The sequence below is a fragment of the Tupaia chinensis genome, unplaced genomic scaffold (assembly GCF_000334495.1).
Source record: "Tupaia chinensis unplaced genomic scaffold, TupChi_1.0 Scaffold143768_1, whole genome shotgun sequence".
NCBI classification, from domain to species: domain Eukaryota; kingdom Metazoa; phylum Chordata; class Mammalia; order Scandentia; family Tupaiidae; genus Tupaia; species Tupaia belangeri.
Window position 1 is genome coordinate 90082 of NW_006203617.1, and position 22230 is coordinate 112311.

Here is a 22230-nt window from a genome sequence, read left to right on the forward strand (position 1 = left end):
AGTTGTCACTCCTCAGAGAGCGATCTCTGGGAGTGTCCGGCTAAGGACGTGCATGAAAAGCATCGAGGCCTTAGTCTTCCTTTCTTTCCAGCGCCGCCTCTGTCGAGATAACCCACCCACGCCGAGGCTGGACCCCGGCAGCATCTGTATTCATCAGAGATACTGTTCTATAGTTTTCCTTCCTTGTCCTGTCCTTATGCGTTTTAAGGATAAGGGTGACAGACGCTTCATATAATGAATTAGGGAGAGAGTCACCCTTTCGGATCTTTAGAAATAACTTGAGCATAATAGGGGCTAACACTTCTTTGAACGTTTGTAGAATTCAGAGGTGAAGCCATCAGGGCCAGGGCTTTTCTTTGTTGGAAGGTTACTTATTCTGATTCAAACTCCTGACTTGTTATGGGCCTATTCAGACTTTCTATATCCTCCTGGCTCAATCTTGGTAAATTACATGTCCAGCAACTTGTTCATCTCATCCAGATTATCTTGTTTCTTGGCATATCAATGTTCACAGTATCCTCTAATAATGTTTTGTATTTCTACTATCTGTTGTTATATTGCCTGCTTCAGTGAAGATTTGATTCACCTGGTTCCTTTCTCTCTTCTTCTTAATAAGTCTTGCTAGTGGTGTATCAGTTTTCTTTATCTTTTCAAAGAATCGACTTTTACTTTAATTTATTTTCTGTATAGTTCGCTTATTTTCTATTTCATTTATTTCTGCTCATATCTTTATTATTTCCTTTCTCCTAGAGTTTTTGAATATTTTTGCTGTTGCTTTTCCAATTCTCTGAGGCATGATGATAGGTGATCCTTTTGCCTTCTTTCCATCCTCCTCTTATGTGCACTAATTGCTATGAAGTTCCCTCTTATGACTGGTTTAGCGATGTTCCAAAGATTATGGAAACTCGTGTCCTCATTGTCATTGGCTTCCATGAATCCTTTGATTTCAGTCTTTATTTCTTCAGTAGTTGTGGAGTTATTCAGGAGTAGGTTATATAGTTTCCATGTATTTGAGTATTTTTGAGGATTTCTCTTGAAATTAAACTCTAGTTTAATTCTATCATGGTTGAAGAAGATGTTGGATATGATTTCTATGCCTTTGAATCTGTAAAGGCCTCCTTTGTGCCCTATGATGTGGTCAATCTTTGAGAAGGTTCCATGTGGTGTTTAGAAAAAGTGTATCTCGTGGTTTTTGGATGGAAATTTTTATAGATGTCTTTTAAGTACATTTGATTTATGGTATCATTTAGATCCTTTATCTCTTCATCTATTTTTTTGTCTAGATGATCTCTCCAGAGGGGATAGTGCGGTGTTGAGGTCTCCAGCAGTTAGTGTATTGCAGTCTATCTCCTCTTTTAGATCTAACAGTCTTTCCTTCACACATTTGAGTGCTCCTGTGTTAGACACATAGATATTTATAAGCATTATATCTTCTTGATCTATTGATCCTTTTAGTATAATATAGTGTCCTTCTTTGTTTCCCTGAACAGTTTTTGTTTAAAAGCCTATTTTGTCAGAAATTAGTATCACGACTCCAGCTCCTTTTTGGTTCCCATTTTCATGGAAAACCTTTTTCCAACCCTTCACTTTCAGTCTATGTAAGTCTTTATCCATGAGGTGCATTTCCTGTAGACAACAAATAAAGGGTTTCTGCTTTTTAATTTCTTCAGCCAGTCTTTGTCTCTTGATTGGAGAATTTAATCCATTCACATTCAATGTTGTTATCATCAATGTTACCGGGACCTGTCCTGATGTTTAAGGTGCCATTGTCTTAGTTGCCTTTTATTCTTTTGTTTCTGGCTGTTATTTCTTTGTTTGTTTGTTTGTTTTGGAGAGGTTTTTGCTGTAGGGCACGTGCGCTCGCCAGACAGAGAGAGACAGAGAGACAAAAAGCGAGAAATCACCCCCCAGGGGGGATGGCCATGCCGCAATCCCTTCTCCTCTGTTCTCCTCTCGGGGTCTGGGGCACACACGCACACGCGCCCAGCGTGAGTTTTAAGTCACCGGGTCCACGACGCGAACTGCGGTGGACTACGTGGGAGTCCAGCAACATAGCCATTACGCTAACTGCTGGTCCCATGGCTGTTATTTCTTTAGTTTTTCTGGAACAGTACTTTTTTCATGGTTCCTTGAAGAGCTGGCCTAGCGTCAGCAAATTCTTTCAGGTTTTGTTTGTCTTACATTATTTTAATCTTTTACAATATAAAGGATAATCTTGCAGGGTATAATAATCTTGGTTGAAATTGCTTTCAATACTTCTTCCCATTCTTTCCTTACTTGCATTGGTTCCATTGAGAAGGCCAGTGCTAGCCTGATGGGGTGTGGTTCCTTGAAGAGCTGGCCTAGCGTCAGCAAATTCTTTCAGGTTTTGTTTGTCTTACATTATTTTAATCTTTTACAATATAAAGGATAATCTTGCAGGGTATAATAATCTTGGTTGAAATTGCTTTCAATACTTCTTCCCATTCTTTCCTTACTTGCATTGGTTCCATTGAGAAGGCCAGTGCTAGCCTGATGGGGTGACCTTTGTAAGTCACTTGTCTTTTTGCTCTTGCCTCTTTTAATGTCTTGTCTTTATGTGTGGTCTTTGCCAGTATGGCCTGATGTGCCTTGGGGAAGATCTTCTTGGGTTGATTCTATCTGAGATCCTTTTTATTTCTTGGATCTGAATGTTTAAGTACCTCTCTAGACTTGGGAAATTTTCCTCCAGAATATCATGGAATAGATTTTTCATGCTCTTATTAGTTTTTTTCACCTTCTGGGATACCAATTATTCAGATATTAGGGCATCTAATGGGATCTAGTAATTCTCGTATATTATCCTTTTTTCGTTGTTGTTATTTTCTCTATCTTTTTGGTGTTTTTCTCTAGGTCAGAGGTTTTATCTGCTCCATCAGAGACTCGATCTTCCACATGGTCTAATCTACTTTTCATACTTTTGAGAGTTTTTGATTTCCTGAAATACAGACTTCATCTCCAATAGTTCCATCAGATTCTTTCTTAGCATGTCCATTTCTTCTTTCATATCGTGGAAGAACTTCATAATCTCCTATAGTTCATTGTCTCTTTTCTCTTCCAACTGATAGAATTTGGTCACCATGAATGTTCTAAATTCATTCTCTGACATTTGATAGCATCCTCTGTTTTTTTCAAGAAATGGAACAGAGTCACTGTGTTCTTTTGATGGAGACATATTTCTTTGTTTATTCAGACTTGAGGCTCTTCTTCTATTTCTAGCCATTGGGAGAAGTATTCACTTTGGAATACCTTTTTGGGAGAATGTTTGTTTGACTGGAAGCTACTGTGTTCCCCTATTACTGTGGACTGAAGACTGCCAAAGTCTCTCTTCTGCCATGTTTAGGAAAGTGGTTCAAAAAGTAGTATTCTATTCAGGTGTCTGAAGAAAAGCATCTCCTTTATCGCAGGTGGTTCAGTAAAAGGGAGGATCCCAGAGAGTCTTACAATACTAGCATATTTAAGAACTGTGATTCTAGACCTATCTAGACTGTCTGGGAGGGTGGAGGAAGCAGAAGAGAGGACCAAATAAGAAGGAAGAAAGTAAGAAAGATAATAAAGAAAAAGTCACATGCCGTACGCTAGTCCTGTCAACGATTTTGCCAGGGGTCTGGAGATGGAAGTGGGATTTGCTGTAGAGCTGAGGGTGGTCCTTTGTGGTAAGGACAAGTGTGAAATTTACAAATGAAAGAAGAGGAGAAGGAAAAAAAATCCCTACCTGGCTGACAGAGATAGAGGTCTCCAGGCTTGGTGGTACTGGGGCTGGAGCTGGGGCAGGGGTCCCTGCCTCAGTGTCCCTTTGGCCAGGGGTATGGAGATGGAAGTGGTGTCTGCTCTAGAGCTCAGGGTGGTCCTGTGTGGTAAGGAAAAGTGTAAAATTTACAAATGAAAGAAGAGGAGAAGGAAAAAAAATATGCCTACGTGGTTGACAGAGATAGAGGTCTCTGGGCTTGGAGGTGCTGAGGCTGGAGCTGGGGCAGGGGGCCCTGCCTCAGTTTGCCTTAGGCCAGGAGCCTTATGCAGAGACCAATTAAACATGGCTCTTGCTCTCACGGGTCTCACAGTCTCCAGAGACAAGGAATTCATTCATTCAATGCACAGCTAATTGTTGATGGCCTATTATGTACCAGACATGGTGATAGTTGCTAGGAATACAACAGTGAATAAGACACACAAAGGATCTTGCCATTGAGGAGTCTACATTTTCTCAGGGGTGGCTTTGAAGGAGTGACAGACAGTTCACATGTACTGAGTACTGAACTAAATTAATAAACTATGACTCTTCTGATCCAAACAAAGTTTCGGTCTCTGTCAGTAGCACTGACGGAAGGTCCCAAATGACGCATATTTCCCATCACATGCTCTATCCCCATTATTACCCATCCCCACATACCCACGCTAGAGTCACTGAGAGGGATGGGCCACACTGTGAGGTGGTTGTAATTTCGTATCCACCAAAGGACACTCTGCCGACACAAGGGAACACAGCATTTCTGTATGTGTCATGTGATGACACTGTGTCATGGGGAATTTGCTACCTAGGGGAGCCTTTCTGCTGGCTTCCTCCAGTGGGCAGCGAACCCTGATACCCATCTCTATGGGTATCTCTCCACTCATTTCTACTTTCTTTAGAAACTCTCGGTAACGTTTCGTTATTCTCTGGCTGCATTTAAGCCATAGTTGGTGAATGGGAAACCTATAATAATAATATAAAAACTACAAAAATCCACATTCTTAAAATTATTTAAAAACCAACAACAAATAGCTTATGAATCAAAGAATACACTTTACTGGATATATATATATTTTTAAATCTTATATGGTGCTGATGGTACTGTGTATGGTAAAGTTTTGTCTTGACTGATATGCCACGTATTTGTGTTTGAAAAAGCAATGTTGTATGCTGTAAAGCTATACAGTGATTAAATGTAAATTAAAAAACATAAATAAAATAAAATATCAGGCCAGTAATAAAAGGAGGAAAAGCAAAAAAAAAAAAAATCCTTATATGGAATTGATATCTGTAGAGTGACACTCCAGGTAATAGAGTCTACCACTGCAGATGCCGTGAAGAGGACTTGAGTCTGGTGTGTAAATTCCATAATCTCCAAACACTACTCTAGGCCCCGAGTAGGGTCGCAAAAGGACAAACTCTCAGTTTGTTGGCAGTGGAGAAACAGATCATTATATAAGCAGTTGCAGCCCTATCTGCCACTTTAGGAGAATGAAGGTGGGCTGGGAGAGGACCTGGCAAGGAAATCTAGCCTAATGGAAGGGGAGCGAGAAAGCCTTGATGAAGGAGATGTTCTGCAAGCAGGGAAAACCAGGAGGTCCCTAGGGGGAAGGCAGAGTGCACATTTGAGGGGGAATATTTAAAACAGCTGGAGGAGCCAGGCTCATGGTCTAGTGGTTAGAGGGAGCCTGATACCACATGGATGACTCAGTCCTGTTGGCTTGAAAAACACACTGGGCACGTATGCGCTGGTGCCCCAAATCCTGACAGGATGGAGAAATGGAGGAGAAGGAGAATTTATCTGATTTCCTTTTGATGAGCATTTAGACCATGTTCACTGTTCTGTTCTTGCCAAGAAAAATAGTGTGATATGAATGGCTTCAAATCTTTGCATACTCATCTGTTTATTTCCTAGGAATAAATAATTTTAAGGGCAGCAGCTGTGTCTGAGGGTTTGTGTGCTTATACTGTTGGCACTTATTCCAGGGGTATACAGTTCTCCCTTGAGGGAGAGGCCTTTTGGTGGTTGGTCATACTTCTTGAGCCTCTGCGATTGTTCCTAGTCATCAGGTGATCTATGTGTTGCTTCCTAACTTATTTAAGGTATCTCTGAGTGTTAAAATTGTACAGGATTAGAAAATTAATGATTTCTCTTATGGTTGGCCTACCAATTGCTCACCAGTACCATGTACTGTTGTTACTGGTCCTGAGCGACCCAAAGTCCTCCCTGTTTCTAAGGAGTGGTGAGCCTCCAACTGACCTAATAAGCAACACCTCAAGAGCAAAGAAGAAGAAGAAAAAATCATGTGGCACACAATGCGTGCCGCACGCTATTCAAAACACTTAAATTCAGAGAGTTTAAAGGCAAATGGGGAAGGGGCAGAGGATAAGTGACAGGTCCTGGGTGTAAGGGCTGGCAGCCGCAGGCATCCTTGTTTCCAGAACTGCTGGCTTCTTCTAACCAGTTTGCAGGTTGGGTTTGGGGGATGTGAGTTTGTCTTAAAGTCTCAAGGAACTAACCTGAAGTCCAGAGATGAGTAGGGGGTGGGGATGCATGATGGTCCTATCCATAAGGTCCTACAGATGCAGGCAGCCTTGTGTCTGGAACTCGATAGGCTTTTTTCTTTATCTTTTTCTTTCTTTCTTTTTCTTTTTCTTTTTTTCTGAGAAAGATTTTTGCTATAGGGTGTGTGTGCTCACTGGAGAGACAGAGATAGAAAGTGAAAAATCAGCCCCCAAGGGTGCTGGCCATGACACAACCCTTCTTTTCTATTCTCTTCTCAAGATTTGGGGCACATGCACCTGGTGTGAGTTTCAAGCCTCTGGGTCTGGGACTTGAACCACATTCGGCCATGTGGGAGTCCAGTGATGTATCTATTATGCCATCTGCTGGTCCCTGTTTCTTTCTTTTTCATAAAATGACTATACGATATACATTTTTTAATGTGCTATAAGGTGCATGTGCTCTTTAGAGGGGGGGGGGAAATAGAGAGAAAAACACCTCCCCATGGGGGATGACCACACCATACTCCTTTATCCCCCAGTCTCCTCTCAGGAGCTTGGGCACATGCATGCATATGTATCCGCTGTGTTTTTAAAGTTGCCATGTCTGGGACTCAATCCACACAGTCAGCCATGTAGGATCCAACCACCTTAACCACCACACCACCAGCTGGCCCAAGTACACTGTTTTATTCTCCAATTAGTAGTAGTTTTTATCCATTAACAGATTTTCCAGTTACTTATTAGTATGTCTTGTGATACCGTTCAATCTTTTCCTAAATGATCCCTAACTCTTGAAAAAAAAACTAAGTTCTCAAATGCTGATTGCCATGTGCTTTACAATGTTGCCTATAAATATACTTAAATACTTAAGACTTCTATATTGCAGATGTTTTTGATTTTGCTTTTCCTTGATTTTGATTTCCCTTGTCTTCTAGATGTAGGTTACTTTGTGTTTTCCTAAAGTGATCATAAATGAACACAGTGACTAGGTCCTTCACTCTAGAAGAGAAAGGGCAATGGGAATAATTAAGCATATCTAAATTTCTTCAAATATGACTTCATTTAAAAATACTTTAAACAGGCTTTTGTTTATCAAGGGAAACTTTGAAAATGAAAATGAAAATATAACTTCCTAAATTAATTTCCCTTTAGTAAAATACTCTAATAAGATCCACTTTCAAGATTGTATACTATCACATATAATCTACTAAAACTGAATCAGGAAGACATAGAAAGCAGGAATAAACCCTTATCAATCAATGAGATTGAGCCAGCAGTAAATAACCTCCCAACAAAGAAAAGCCCAGGTCCTGATGTCTTCGCATCTGAATTCTACAACACTTTTAAAAAGAAGCTTACCCTCATTCTACTCAAACTATTTCTAAAGATCCAAAAGGAAGGAGCCCTCCCAAATTAATTCTACGAAGCCTCCATCACCCTCGTCCCCAAAACAGACAAGGACATAACATAAAAGGAAAACTGCAGATCAATATCTCTGATGAATATAAACGCAAAAATTCTCAGCAAGACACTAGCAAATTGTATCCAACAACACATAACAGTGACTGTACACCACAACTAGGTAGGCTTTATTCCTGGGATGCAAAGGTAGTTCAACATACACAAAACCATAAATGCAATACACCATATTAACAGAAAGAAAAGTAAAACCCATATGATCATATCAATTGATGCAGAGAAATCATTTTATAGAATACAGTATCCCTTCATGATCAAGACTCTCAGCAAAATGGGCATAGAAGAGACATTTCCCAACACAAAGAAAATCACCTATGACAAACTCATGGCTAACATGATACTAAAAACTAGAACAAGACAAGGCTGCCCACATTCACCATACATTTTCAACACAGTACTGGAAGTCTTTGCTAATGCAATCAGAGAAGATAATAAAATAAAAGGCATGCAAATATGGAGAAAGATGAAGTGAAATTATCTCTATTTGCGGATGACATGATCATGTACATAGACAATGCAAAATAATTCTCACCAAAAAAACATTTGGAAATCAAAAATAAATATAGTAAGGTGACAGTATACAAAAACCCATAGCATTTCTATACACCAATAACAAACAGACTGAGAGAGAAAGCAATGCCATTTACAATAAGCATGGAAAGTATAAGGTACCTACGAAAAAACTTATCAGTAAAAGTCAAAGACCTCTACAAGAAAACTATGCAAAAACGTAAAAGAGAAATTGAAAATGACACAAAAGAGCGGAAAGACACCCATGTTCTTGGATTGGAAGAATCAATATAATCAAAATATCAATTATACCCAAATTAATCTACGTATTTACTTCAATCACAACCACATTACCAGGACCATCATTCACAGATTTAGAAAAAAAAAAAAAAAACAGTCATAGAATTTGTCTGGAATCATGAAAGACCACATCTCACCATAGCAATAGTGTGCAAGAACAGTGGAGTAGGCGGTATCTCACTCCTTGATCCCAGAATATATTACAAAGCCATGATAAACAAAACAGCATGGTAGACCAATGGAACAGAATAGAGACCCCAGAAATAAACTCCAATATGTATAATCAACTGATTTTTGACAAAGAGCACCAGGCAGTCCAGTGGGGAAAAGAAAATCTCTTCAGCAAATGGTGCTGGAAAAACTGGTTATCGACCTGCAGAAGGATGAAACTGGACCCCTATCTCTCACCACTAACAAAAATCAACTCCAAATGGATCAAAGATCTAAACCTAACACCTCAAACTATAAAACTTCTGGTGAAAAACACCACACAAACTCTTGGAGACATAGGAGTAGGCAAAGACTTCTTTTTTTAAATTTTATCTATTTATTTATTTACTTTTAAAAAATACATTCAATCGCATTATTTAGCTTACAAAGTGAACATTTCAATATGTGAACCTTTCTCCCCGGTCCAGTTGATCAAAATATAACACACTACCTCCCTGTCCCGACAATGCTCTGTCTCCGTATCCCTCCTCCAAATGTCCTTCCCCAGGCCCCACTCCTCCACACACACCACATCTGGCATTCACCCCCATCTCTTGTGGTTGTACATCCTTTAACCCATCAGTTTCAGTCATAGAGTGTGGACACTCGGTATATATTAAGTGGGGATGTACAATGTCTCTTGCTTCACTCAGCAGTAAATCTTCCATAAGCCCCCCCCACAGCACGGGCAATAATCCCACAAAATAGACTAATGGGATTACATCTGGTTCAAAAGCCTCCACACAGCAAAAGAAACAGTTATTAGTGGGAATCAACAACCCTCAGAACAGAAGAATATTTTTGTAAACTAGGTCTGAGATAAGGGACTGATAACCAGAGCACACAGGGAACTCAAGCGGCTTACCCAAGAAAAGTGATCAACCCAATTAGAAGACGGGCAAATGAGCTGAACAGACAACTCTCTAAGGAAGACATACGAACAGCCAAAAGGCATATGAAAAATTGTTCAACATTCCTCATCATAAGGGAGATGCAAATCAAAATCACAATGAGATACCACCTAACCCATGTCAGAAAGGCAAAGCTTTAAAAAAAATAAGGAATGATAAGTGCTGGCAAAACTATGGAGAAAAGGGAACTCTCCTACACCATTGGAGGGAATGTAAACTAGTACGGCCACTGAGGAGAACAATATGGAGATTCCACAAAGGCCTACAAATAGAACCACCATATGATCCAGCAATTCCACTCCTGAGACTCTACCCAAAGGATAGGAATGCACTCAGTCAGAAAAGCACTTGCACATTCATCTTTATTGTGGCAAATGTCTACGAACAGATGAATGGTTTGAAAAAGTGTGGCACATATACGCTACAGAATTATACTCAGCCATAAAAAAAACACTGAGATCCTAGCATTTGATAGAAAGTGGACAAATATGGAAGATTTACTGCTGAGCGAAGCAAGCCAGACTATGAAAAAAGGCATTGTAAGTCCCCAGTTAATATATACTGAATGTCTGCACTCTATGGCAGAAACTGAAATATTGGGCAGTATATGGGCATGGAGAACAACTGTGGATACCTGGGACGGCACGGGTGGGGGATGGGAAATGACCCAGGGTGAGAGGAAGGAAATCAAGGGAAATAAAGAAAGAAGCAAAACATTTAAGAAACACAAAATGGAAAATTATCTTTTAAAGATAATGTGTATGGTAACATATTTGATTGAGCCAATACACTGTATTCTGGATAAGAAAAATTCATTTTGTATACTGTGCTGATATACAGTGGATGAATATTAAAAATAAAAATAGACCATATAGATTGTCCAGGTTAAAAGAAGCATAAGCAAGTGTAAGCAAAAAGACTAGCAGACTAACTAACTATTACAAAAATTCCTGTTAAGAGTTCTAGGTTGATCAGAGGCAGTACGAGCTGAGTGAGGTGACTGTGGCTCCTCTGGAGCTTTCATGTCCATCGACAGCGGAGTCTGCAGTTCACTTCAAGATGGCTACTTGTCCCACATTCATTTTTCTGCTGAGTCATTTCTAATTTTCATGGTCTTTTCTATTGCCTCTCCCCAGCTGCTTTTCCCAGAATCTCTTAGCAAGCAGAAATGCATTGAACAACCAGAATCAAGATCACTGAGCTAGAGGCCAGCAGATGGTGTAGCCGTTAGGATGCTGGACACCCACATGGCTGACCGTGGTTCGAGTACCAAATCCGGTGGCTTGAAACTCACGCTGGGCATGTGTGCATGCGTGCCCAAGATCCTGGGAGGAGAATGGAGGGAAAGGGATGGAGGCATGGCCATCCCCCGTGGGGGGAGGGTGATTTTTCACTTTCCCTCTTACTGTCTCTGTCTCTCTGGAGAGCACACACACACCCTAAGGCAAAAAATCCTCTTTTTATTGTTTAGTTATAAAGATGTATCAAAATTAGAAGCAAAATTACAGGGTAAGACTTAACAAAACTACTAGGAGCATCGAACAAAGTAAAAAACATGACTAGGTCCAGGACAATATGAATTAACAAACACGGAAAGGACAAAGATGGGGAGAACAGTGATCATGTGCTGAAGATACTGGAGAGATCTGGTGAAAATTTTGATCTTAGACGAGTGCCTAGGTAAAGAAATAATGGGTAAGATGTCTAAACCCCACTATGTGCTTAAGAGTAAGTATCCTCACCATTGGCATTGTGTCTGTCATCCTCTCCTTCCTCAGACTTTTTCATCATCCTTGATCAACTCCAGCTGTTCACTTGCTCTGTACCTTTTTAATTTTTTCCCCAGGTTTTCCAGAACAGAATACACTTTTTGTCTTCTCTGGGTCAATTCCTTCTTAATGGCCTGAAGGTCATCACCTTTCAACTGTCCAGACTTGCAAGAAGATCCTCATTGTCCACACTTAGAATTGAAACTTTTGGCCCTTTGTGAAGTGTTTTCTGATACATGCTGGTGTTTTTGTTGTTGTGGTGGTGGTGGTTTTTTTTTTTTTTTTTTGCGAGGTTTTTGCTATAGGGCGCGTGCGCTCGCCAGAAAGACAGAGAGAGACAGAAAGCGAGAAATCACCCCCCAGGGGGGATGGCCACGCCACGATCCCTTCTCCTCCATTCTCCCCTCAGGATCTTGAGCACGCACGCACACGTGCCCGGCGTGAGTTCAAGCCGCTGGGTCCGGAACTCGAACTGCGGTCAACTACGTGGGAGTCCAGCGACATAGCCATTACGCTAACTGCTGGTCCCTACACCCTGGTGTTTCAAGGGTACTGCAGCATGGGCAATAGGAGGTGGCCATGGAACTTGTGCTGGATAACTATGCATCCTATCATAATAATCCCATTGAAAGTCAGGGTCCAAGTCAAAAGAGGAGCTAAGTGGAAGGGATGGGGGAGGATGTTCTGGTACTGACCCATAAATCTCCACTGCATATTGTTTCACACCTGCTTTTCCTTAGTTTATTTTTGGCTTTGCAGCCAGATTAATACCTAAAACATGACCAACTATCGTCCTGCCATTGTCTCCTGCCACAGCAGCCCGGGCATTCCTTGCATTAACATACTGAACGAAGACAAAGACTTTATGAACAGAGCAACCTGCAATTTTGTCATACTTTGAGAAAATTGTCTTCATGTCAGACTTCTTGACCACAAGAGTGTTGAGATTCCCAATGACTACATGAGAGTTCATGGAGTGAAGATCTGTCTTGTTGGTAACATTGCTAGCCATTGCGTTTGATGATGAGATTCCTCACAAAGCCAAAAAATGTATCTGACGATCAAAAAAACTCACTCAAGCAAAGTTCCACTAACTTGTATATTTCAAGAGATTTGTAACCAAAAAAGGTGAGGGAAAAGGTATTCGATTCAGATTCTCGTGCTCCCGAGTTCTAGGAGGAGAAATGCACTGCTGCTGAAGGTAAGAAATGTGGCCACAACTCCTCCATCTCCAACTCTTTCTAATCTGTGTCCTTTGTGGAGGGTCCTTCATCGATGCCACAACCACAATAGAATGTCTACATTCCTTCTGTAAAACATGCACCATGTGTTACCTGGAGAACAGCAAGTATTGTCTTATCTGTGATGTCCAAGTTCACAAAACCAGACCACTACTTAATACAAGGTCAGATAGAACTCTTCAAGATATTGTATACGAATTAGTTCCAGGGCTCTTCGAAATTGAAATGAAGAAAAGAAAGGATTATTTTTTATGCAGTTCACCCTTCAGCTGATGCTGCCAATGGCTCTAATTAAGGCATAGAAGTTGCAGTTGAAGATAAGAGAATTATAACTGATAATGAGATAATAAGCTTATCCATTGAATTTTTAAAACAGAACAAACTGGATTGGAAAGTAAACAAAGACAAAGAGAAATCTAAGGAGGAGGTGAATGATAAAACATATGTATGATGCCCAGCAGGAAAATGTGTATGATGGACTTAAGAAAGTTTCTCAGAAGCAAAATGGACATACCTAATACTTTCCAGATTGATGTCATGAATGAAGAAGAACCTATATCCATTACTATATGTAAATGGATATTGCTTACATATATACCTGAAGAAGGAATGGTCCTCTTCTTTTGAAATACAGAGTTCAGGGATCAGCAGTTGGTGTAATGGCTATGTCGCTGGACTCCCATGTAGTCGACTGCAGTTCAAGTCCCAGACCTTATGGCTTAAACTCACACCAGGCACGTGTGCTTGCGTGCCCAAGATCCCAAGAGGAGAATGGAGGAGGAGGGATTGTGGTGTGGCCATCCTCCCGGGGGGTGATTTCTCGCTGTCTGTCTCTCTGTCTCTCTCCCTGTCTTTCTGGCGAGCACACACACCCTATAGCAAGAACCTCTCAAAAATAAAAAAAAAAGAAAAAAAAAGAAAGAAAGAAAGAAATACAGAGTTTGACATACTTGTGAAAGAGTGAAATCAGTCATCAGAGAGATGGACTGACAAATGCTGGAGAACTAGGAAGTGGCTCTGGGAGTGACAAGGCCAACAGCCCAGTGAGAGGTATTTTTTCTCCACCTCTTCTTGTTTGCCTAGCTCCTGTTCTCTGGTGCAGTATTCTCACCTGCAGTTTTCTCACATTTACAATGCCATGAATGGAACCAGTCAGGCCCAGCAGTAACCACCAGTCCTCTTTGGCCAATAGACCTTAAAAATCTTCAGTACATGGGTCATCAGCAACTTCATCTGGTTGACACCTAAGACTGTTAAGGAAAAATATTTTAAACCCCTGATTTATATAGATATCTTCATGCTAGTACAGCCTTATAGATACTAATACATGTGACTGTGGTCCAATTTGCTTTCTTCTGAAGTGACATTAAATTTGGCTATAAAAGACAGACTAGACATGATGTTCATATGGACATTAATTGAAAAGGAAGATTATGCCTATACAGAAACTGGCTTCTGGGAAGGCAGGCAAGATGTTTTTTTTTTTCCCTGCATGTTAGGAAAAATGTAAAATAGTTCCTGTAACCATTGTTTAGATTTGGAAATAGTCTGCAGTGGGTATGAACATTAGGCCATCATTTGTTAATCTCTGTGGGGACACGTTTAAGAGAGAGAATCTGAGGTGTGGGGAGATGTTCTGAGCAAACACCACCTGTCCTTTTGGGGTTTGGCAGAACCTTGTAACTTGTCTTTCCTTGACCTTGGCTGCAGACAGAGCAAGGGTGGAAGTTACTAGGGGCATTCCAACAGACACATCTGATGGACTTCAAGAAACATCTTGACCCCAATTAGTAAAGTCTAATCCCTGCTCTGCATCTGAAAGGTTCTTTAGCCTTCTCTGGGTGTGGTGGTGCACTCCTTATGGAGAAGTTCTTTAGCTCCTTCCCCACACCTAACAGCTAGGTTTCTCTGCATTAGAAAAGATGAGACTTTCTCTTGATGGGATTATCACCAAGGGATACACCTGGCCCGGTATGACTAAGCCCTTATAGATTTGTTAACTGCTTCTTATTGTCTGTAACCTGGCAACCAATCTATGAAGTGTCATGAAACATACATGTGTAATGTGTCCTTGTACTATAAATAAAGAGGCCCAGTTTGTCTGGGTGGCTCAAGCAGCTCAAGCAGCTCAAGCAGCAGTACAAGTTGCTTGGGCTACCTAGGCTCAGACTGCCTGTGTCCATTTCTACTCTATGTCTTTGTCTCATTCTTTCCAATTCCTGGTCCTGGCAAGGTGGAGGGTTTCTCTTTCTCTTTCTCTTCCTCACCCAGCAGCCCCCTGATCATGCTTCAGCTAGACCCAAGCCCTGGGGCGGACGCCGACAAATCTCAACTAACCTTTACATTACATCCTCCTTGATTGTTCTTGTTATGCTGCTTAGTGATCTGCAGAAAACAAGTGCTTTTTATCTTACAATTCAACAAGTGGAAAAAACACGCATAGAATAATGCATTCCATGTAGCCACGCCACTGTGAATAAGGATTTCTTGCATATTTAGCCATTTGGATTCCTATTTGATTTTTACTTCTCTGTTGCTACACAAAGCCAATCAAAGGAAAGTAAACTTCAGTTTTCCAATCTGTATGCCTGAAGGTGGTTATTATCGTTTATTTTACTGACTTGTTTAAGTGATTCACTTTTGTAAGAGTCAGAAGTCATTATGCTTGTTGTACAATACCATATTGGTATGTGACATAACAGGAAACAGTATTGTGTAATATATTTATAAACACTATAAAGAGAATACAGTGTTTCATACATTCATAAATAGTTGTTGAAATTCTCCCAACTGGTTCAACCTCTGCAGGCCCCTGAATCCTGTCTTGAGCCTTTCTTACCAGCACAGTATAACTTTAATGTGGATATCTAATTCTAAATTCTGTTCCCTTCAAAGCAATTGGCAAATCATTATAATACTGACTTTTCTCTAGTATCATCTATTTAATTTTATATTGTTGCAGTAAAGAGAAAGTTTTAGCTAAAGGATATGAAAATAATTGCCTTACTTTTTCATTGGTTGAGGTGAAATCTATGTGTTTCTAAAATGCATATTGACCACTGTAATTCTAAAACAACTGTTTAAATAAACGAGCTAAAGCTAAGACTGCAAACTATAAAACTAGTGGTAGAAATCACTGGGAAAACTCTGGGGGATATTGGGGCAGGCAAAGGCTTCTTGAGCAAGACCCCCAAAGCACAGGCAATAATCCCAAAAATAGATACGTGAGACTACATCAGATTAAGAAGTTTCTGCACAGCAAAGGACAGCATAATTAGTGCGAATCAACAACCCTTGGAATGGGAGGGAATTTTTGTTTACTGTGTCTCAGATAAAGGACCGATAACCAGAATACACAGGGAACTCAAGCAGCTTACCCAGAAGAAAATGATTAATCCAATTAAAAGATGGGAAAATGATTTGAATAAACAACTCCCTAAAGAAGACATATGAACAGCCAAAAAAACACATGAGGAAATGTTCAACATCCCTCATCATAAGGGAGATGCAGATCAAAACCACAGTGAGATACCATGTAACCTCAGTCAGAATGGTGAAGATTAAAAAAAAAATGATAAATGCTGGCAGGGGTGTGGTGAATGGGGAACCCTCCTACAGTGTTGATGGGAATGTAAATTGGTCCAGTCACTGTGGAGGACGATGTGGAGGTTCTTCAAAGACCTTCAAATAGAACTACCATATAAGCCAGCAATTCCACTCCTGGGTATCTACCAAAAGGAAAGGAGAATGCTCAGTCAGAAAAGCGCTTGCACAACTATATTTATTGCAGCTTTATTCATGATTGCTAAGACATGTCCACAAACAGATGAATGATTGAAAATGCGTGTCACATATACTCCATGGAATACTATTCAGTCATAAAACAAACAAACAAACAAGAAGGTCCTGGAATTTGTTAGAAAGTGGACAAACATGGAAGATTTATTGCTGAATGAAGCAAGTCAGGCAATGAAACAGAGACATTGCATGTCTCCACTTAACATATACTGACTGTCCATACTCTGTGGTAGAAACTGAAAGACTAGAGGACATAAAAGCATTGAAAATTGTTATGGACACTAGAGACAAAGTGGAAGGAGAGTGTGGGAGGGGAAGAGCATAGGAAAGGAAGTTTGGAAGGGGAAAAACAGAGAGGTAAGGCATTTGTGAGACACATATGGTTTATTATCTGCTGATGAGGATGTGTGTAGTATTTTCAACTGGGCTGGACTGAGGTGTATATCATGCTGGGTAAAGTCTCTTTGTAATCTAAATGATGTATGTAAAAATAATAATAATAAATAAACCAGCAATTTGCTGGAAGAAGGCATTTTATTTAAAATTATTTAATATATGGTATGGCAGTACTTTTGAATTTAAAAGTTGCTTTAACAGTTAATTGAATATGCCTTCTCTGTAATGCGTGGAAATACAAACAATTTATCATGAGCTTCTACAGGTGTCTTTAAATAGAACAGGCGTGTTGAATCTACAATACACCCCAAGAGTTTTCAGTTTGTGTTTTACTTTATCAGGCTTGGCATGTGTTCATCACCCATCAGTTACCTGTCTGGGTGTTTATTATATATGACTATAGTTTCATGTTTGTATGAAAAAAATTGCACCTAAATATTTCATTGTCTCCAGTTTGCACAAGAAGCACAATTCTATTGCGTCATCTTGCTTATAGTCATTAAATCATTGCTATTACATATATCGTTGTTACTTCTGCTTTATTTAAAGATACAGTAAATGACATTTTATGAAGCCACAAAACACATATATTTTTTATTTTGACATAAATTTGTACAGTGCCATAGTAAGTATTGTTTCTCATTGTAGATGTAAAATGAAATTTCATTTGTAGTTAGACCAAAGTCCAATAAAAAAGATATTCATTTATAAAATTAAACAAACAGAAAGAGTCTAGGTTCACAAGTCCTTTTACCCTTTGGTTCAGCAAAGGTCATAAAAAGCACCAGTGGGATAGGGGGAAGTATATTGGCTGTGTCACTGGACTCCCACATGGCCGACCACAGTTTGAGTCCCGGGCCCAATGGCTTGAAACTTGCATGCATACTTGCCCAAGATCCCAGGAGGAGAATGGAGAAGAAGGGATTGTGGCCTGGCCACCCACCCACCCCCTAGGGGTGATTTCTCACTTTCCCTCTCACTGTCTCTGTCTCCGAGCCCCTCCCCCCCATGAGTGCATGTACCCCTTAAGGCCAAAACCTCTATGAAAAACAAACAAACATAAAAACAATATGGTGCTTTCAGGAATACATTGGAAGCATCAGAGGCTGATTACTTATTTCAGACTTTCATTAGATCCAGCAGCCAAGACCTATCTACCTTATCTAAGAGCAATAGCAGCAGGAGCCTAAGGTGCAAACAATTCAGCAATTTAGTTCTAGGGTCTCCACTTAACTTACTGGTTCCCCTAGCTATCGACAGAAGACCCTCAAGACCTCTTTGCTAGATGCAACCCTCCTATGAAACATCATTGCTTTCCCCTTCATGCATCCTTGACAATTGCTGTACCTCCCTCCTTTACCAGAGGAAGAAAAAAAAAGCCTATGGTTGCTTAACTCTGTTAATTCCATGCACAGACCTTCTAGAGACTGCCTTGGGTATCCCTGATTTAATTCTTTCAGTGGTTTATACTGAAAAAGAAAAAGCAAATAACTGCCAGGAGAGCTCTGCTCTCCCAGACTGGAATTTACCCTTGAAACATGAGCATCTCTCAGGAATTAAATCGGTTCACAGTGTTGCATTGCTTACTCGCACCTAGTTTTGCCAGCCAACACAAAGATGAATGAGCAGGGATTTATACTGATTGTAGGTATGTTCTGAGATTAGTTGGTCCATAAGTCTGAGATGTTTTAGAAACAAAGAGTTATGAGGACTGCTACAGGGAACCTTATAAAATGGACAGTGAGTTAAAGGACCTCAGGATGCTTGCTAATTACCTAAGGAGGTTGCTTGCCATAATAAAAGGGGAGTTTAGAAAAATGCTTTCATGTGCAACTCATAATAACAAAGATGAATTGGAAATGATACAGGACCAACGTTGATGGGGCAACTTATGATTATATTTGGGGCCTCCCATGATGCTTCCAGCTTCACCACTAACATGTGCATGCTTCATTTCTCATTTCCAAAACATACACCTAAGTAGTGCCTAGATGAAGTGGTACTTTTGGTTTTGTTCATCTGAAAGAAAAAAAAAAGGCATTGAAGAAATAATGACTGCCCCAGAACTCAATGGAAAGGACCTTACTGGGTACTGTTAACAACATCACTACAAAATAAGACAACTTCTGCCTAAGAGATAACAAATTTTTCAATTCATTAGCACCTATTTTTTTTCCTTTCAGTATTTCCCATCCTTGTCAAGATGAGTGACGGCTGCTTATTTGCCAAGCAAAGCTTTGACCTTGGTTCAACCTTCTTAGAAGTTGTAAAATTACTTAATCATAGAATTGTTTCCCACTTTCTGAGAGCGTCCAGTAAGAGAACAGCCCCACTTCTTGAGCTTTTCTGCAAATCACCAACACAAGCCCAACTTCATAGAAACGACTGTAAGAAGCACATTCTAGTTCCCTGTTGAGATGCGCACATTGTGCTCCAAAGTGTGAATGTTCTCTTTCCTTGCACTTACAGATATGTTCCTCATGCTCTTCAGTAACTACTGGCAGAAGATATATGAAGGGTCTCAAGAACTGCAAATGATTGCTTGTCCCATAACTCAGGCCTATTGGGAAATTTATTTTAAAGTATCTATTTTTGTGTGGCAAGATATTTTATTTTAAATGAAGTACGGCATTATAAAACAGTACGACTGAGGTGCAAGGAAAGCAGAAACTCTAAAAGTAACGCTTAAATTATGTGGTTCTGGGAAATGCTATACTAAGTCATGCTATGTGCTAAGAATTGTGTCAGCTTTTGTGTGGCTTCCATGGGGGGAACGGGTGATGAGCCAGGTTCTTTTCTTCATCCTTGAATCTCATAGCTGACTAGAAGAGTTTGCAAGATGAATTAGTATGCTAACTCTGGATTGGAATGGGTGAGAGTGAGTGGTTTCTGTTAGTCTCAATTCCGAACAATCTCTTACTTAATTAGACCACAAGCATTCAGGATGTTCAGCAGATTTCAGCCAGAAAAACCATATGGTGGATATGCAGAGACCAATTAAACATGGCTCTTGCTCTCATGGGTCTCACAGTCTCTAGAGAGAGGGAATCCATTCATTCAATCCACAGTTACTTGTTGATGGCCTACTATGTACCAGACATGGTGCTAGCTGTTAGGAATACAACAGTGAATGAGACACGTTGAGGAGTCTACATCTTCTCAGGGGTGGCTCTGAAGGAGTGGCAGACAATTCACACTCACTGAACTAAATTAATAAACTATGGCTCTTCTGATGCAAACACAGATTCTGTCTCTGTCAGTAGCACTGAGGGGACATCCCATATGACACATATTCCCCATCACGTGCTCTATCCCCATTATTACCCATCCCCACATACCCATGTTAGAGTCATTGAGAGGGGTGGGCCATACTGTGAGGTGGTTGTAATTTCGTATCCACCAAAGGACACTCTGCCGACACAAGGGAACACAGCATTTCTGTATGTGTCATGTGATGACACTGTGTCATGGGGAATTTGCTACCTAGGGGAGCCTTTCTGCTGGCTTCCTCCAGTGGGCAGTGAGCCCTGATACCCGTCTCTACGATAGGTTGCTGTGTCTCTCCACCCATTTCTACTTTCTTTAGAAACTCTCGGTAACGTTTTGTTATTGTCTGGCTGCGTTTAAGCCATAGTTGGTGAATGGGAAACCTATAATAATAATATAAAAACTACAGAAATCCACATTCTTAAAATTATTTAAAAAACAACAACAAATAGCTTATGAATCAAAGAATACACTTTACTGGATATATATATATTTTTAAATCTTATATGGTGCTGATGGTACTGTGTATGGTAAAGTTTTGTCTTGACTGATATGCCACGTATTTGTGTTTGAAAAAGCAATGTTGTATGCTGTAAAGCTATACAGTGATTAAATGTAAATTAAAAAACATAAATAAAATAAAATATCAGGCCAGTAATAAAAGGAGGAAAAGCAAAAAAAAAAAAAATCCTTATATGGAATTGATATCTGTAGAGTGACACTCCAGGTAATAGAGTCTACCACTGCAGATGCCGTGAAGAGGACTTGAGTCTGGTGTGTAAATTCCATAATCTCCAAACACTACTCTAGGCCCCGAGTAGGGTCGCAAAAGGACAAACTCTCAGTTTGTTGGCAGTGGAGAAACAGATCATTATATAAGCAGTTGCAGCCCTATCTGCCACTTTAGGAGAATGAAGGTGGGCTGGGAGAGGACCTGGCAAGGAAATCTAGCCTAATGGAAGGGGAGCGAGAAAGCCTTGATGAAGGAGATGTTCTGCAAGCAGGGAAAACCAGGAGGTCCCTAGGGGGAAGGCAGAGTGCACATTTGAGGGGGAATATTTAAAACAGCTGGAGGAGCCAGGCTCGTGGTCTAGTGGTTAGAGGGAGCCTGATACCACATGGATGACTCAGTCCTGTTGGCTTGAAAAACACACTGGGCACGTATGCGCTGGTGCCCCAAATCCTGACAGGATGGAGAAATGGAGGAGAAGGAGAATTTATCTGATTTCCTTTTGATGAGTATTTAGACCATTTTCACTGTTCTGTTCTTGCCAAGAAAAATAGTGTGATATCAATGGTTTCAAATCTTTGCATACTCATCTGTTTATTTCCTAGGAATAAATAATTTTAAGGGCAGCAGCTGCGTCTGTTTCACCACATGCTCACTGTGGTAGGTGTTCTCTAAATATGGCCACCATCAATAACGTCCTCCTTTCATGCACAGGTTGAATCTCAGACCGTGAGTTGGAGTTGGACTCTCTTCCTCTTGTACATGGCCTGCGATAGAACAATAGCAGGGATGAATGTTCCTTCCAAGTCATAAGAAGATGGCTTAATTCCACCCAAATCTCTTGAAACTCATCCTTGCAGTGCTCCCCCTGAGAATGCAAATGCTATGCTATGAGAAGCCTTACAGCCAGGTGGAGGTGATAGGGTGGTGAGCCTCAAAGGAGCCAAGAGTTAGCATGAGAAACCTGGCATGTGTGTGGTATAAATGGAACTCCCCCCAAGCGAGCCGAGCCTTTGGATCACTGCAGCTGCAATATGCATCTGACAGCAAGTACATGGGAGGCCCCATGTGAGGACCACCTAGCTCATACTGGCCAACCCACAGAATGGTGAGACACAAAGACTTTTTCTTTTAAGCCACGAAGTACTGGGGTGTTTGGGTTTTGGTTTTGTTTCTCTCATGTAGCAACAGATAACCGGGTCACTTGCCAACACAGCCTCCCTCTTAACTATCTTGCCTCATGAGTAGGTATAAGAAGGAGGAAGATCGGATTTTTCAGTCCATACATACAATCTCTTTTATGCTCTTGTTTAGTAAAAGAAATAAAACCCGGGCGACCCTACTGAGTAGTTTTCAGGGCATGGGT

General features: G+C 40.5%; 1 pseudogene; it reads left to right on the forward strand.

The window, feature by feature from the left end:
- Window positions 1–10828: 10828 nt before the first annotated feature.
- LOC102470826 (polycomb complex protein BMI-1-like) lies at window positions 10829–13914 on the forward strand (annotated as a pseudogene).
- The last annotated feature ends 8316 nt before the right edge of the window (window positions 13915–22230 follow it).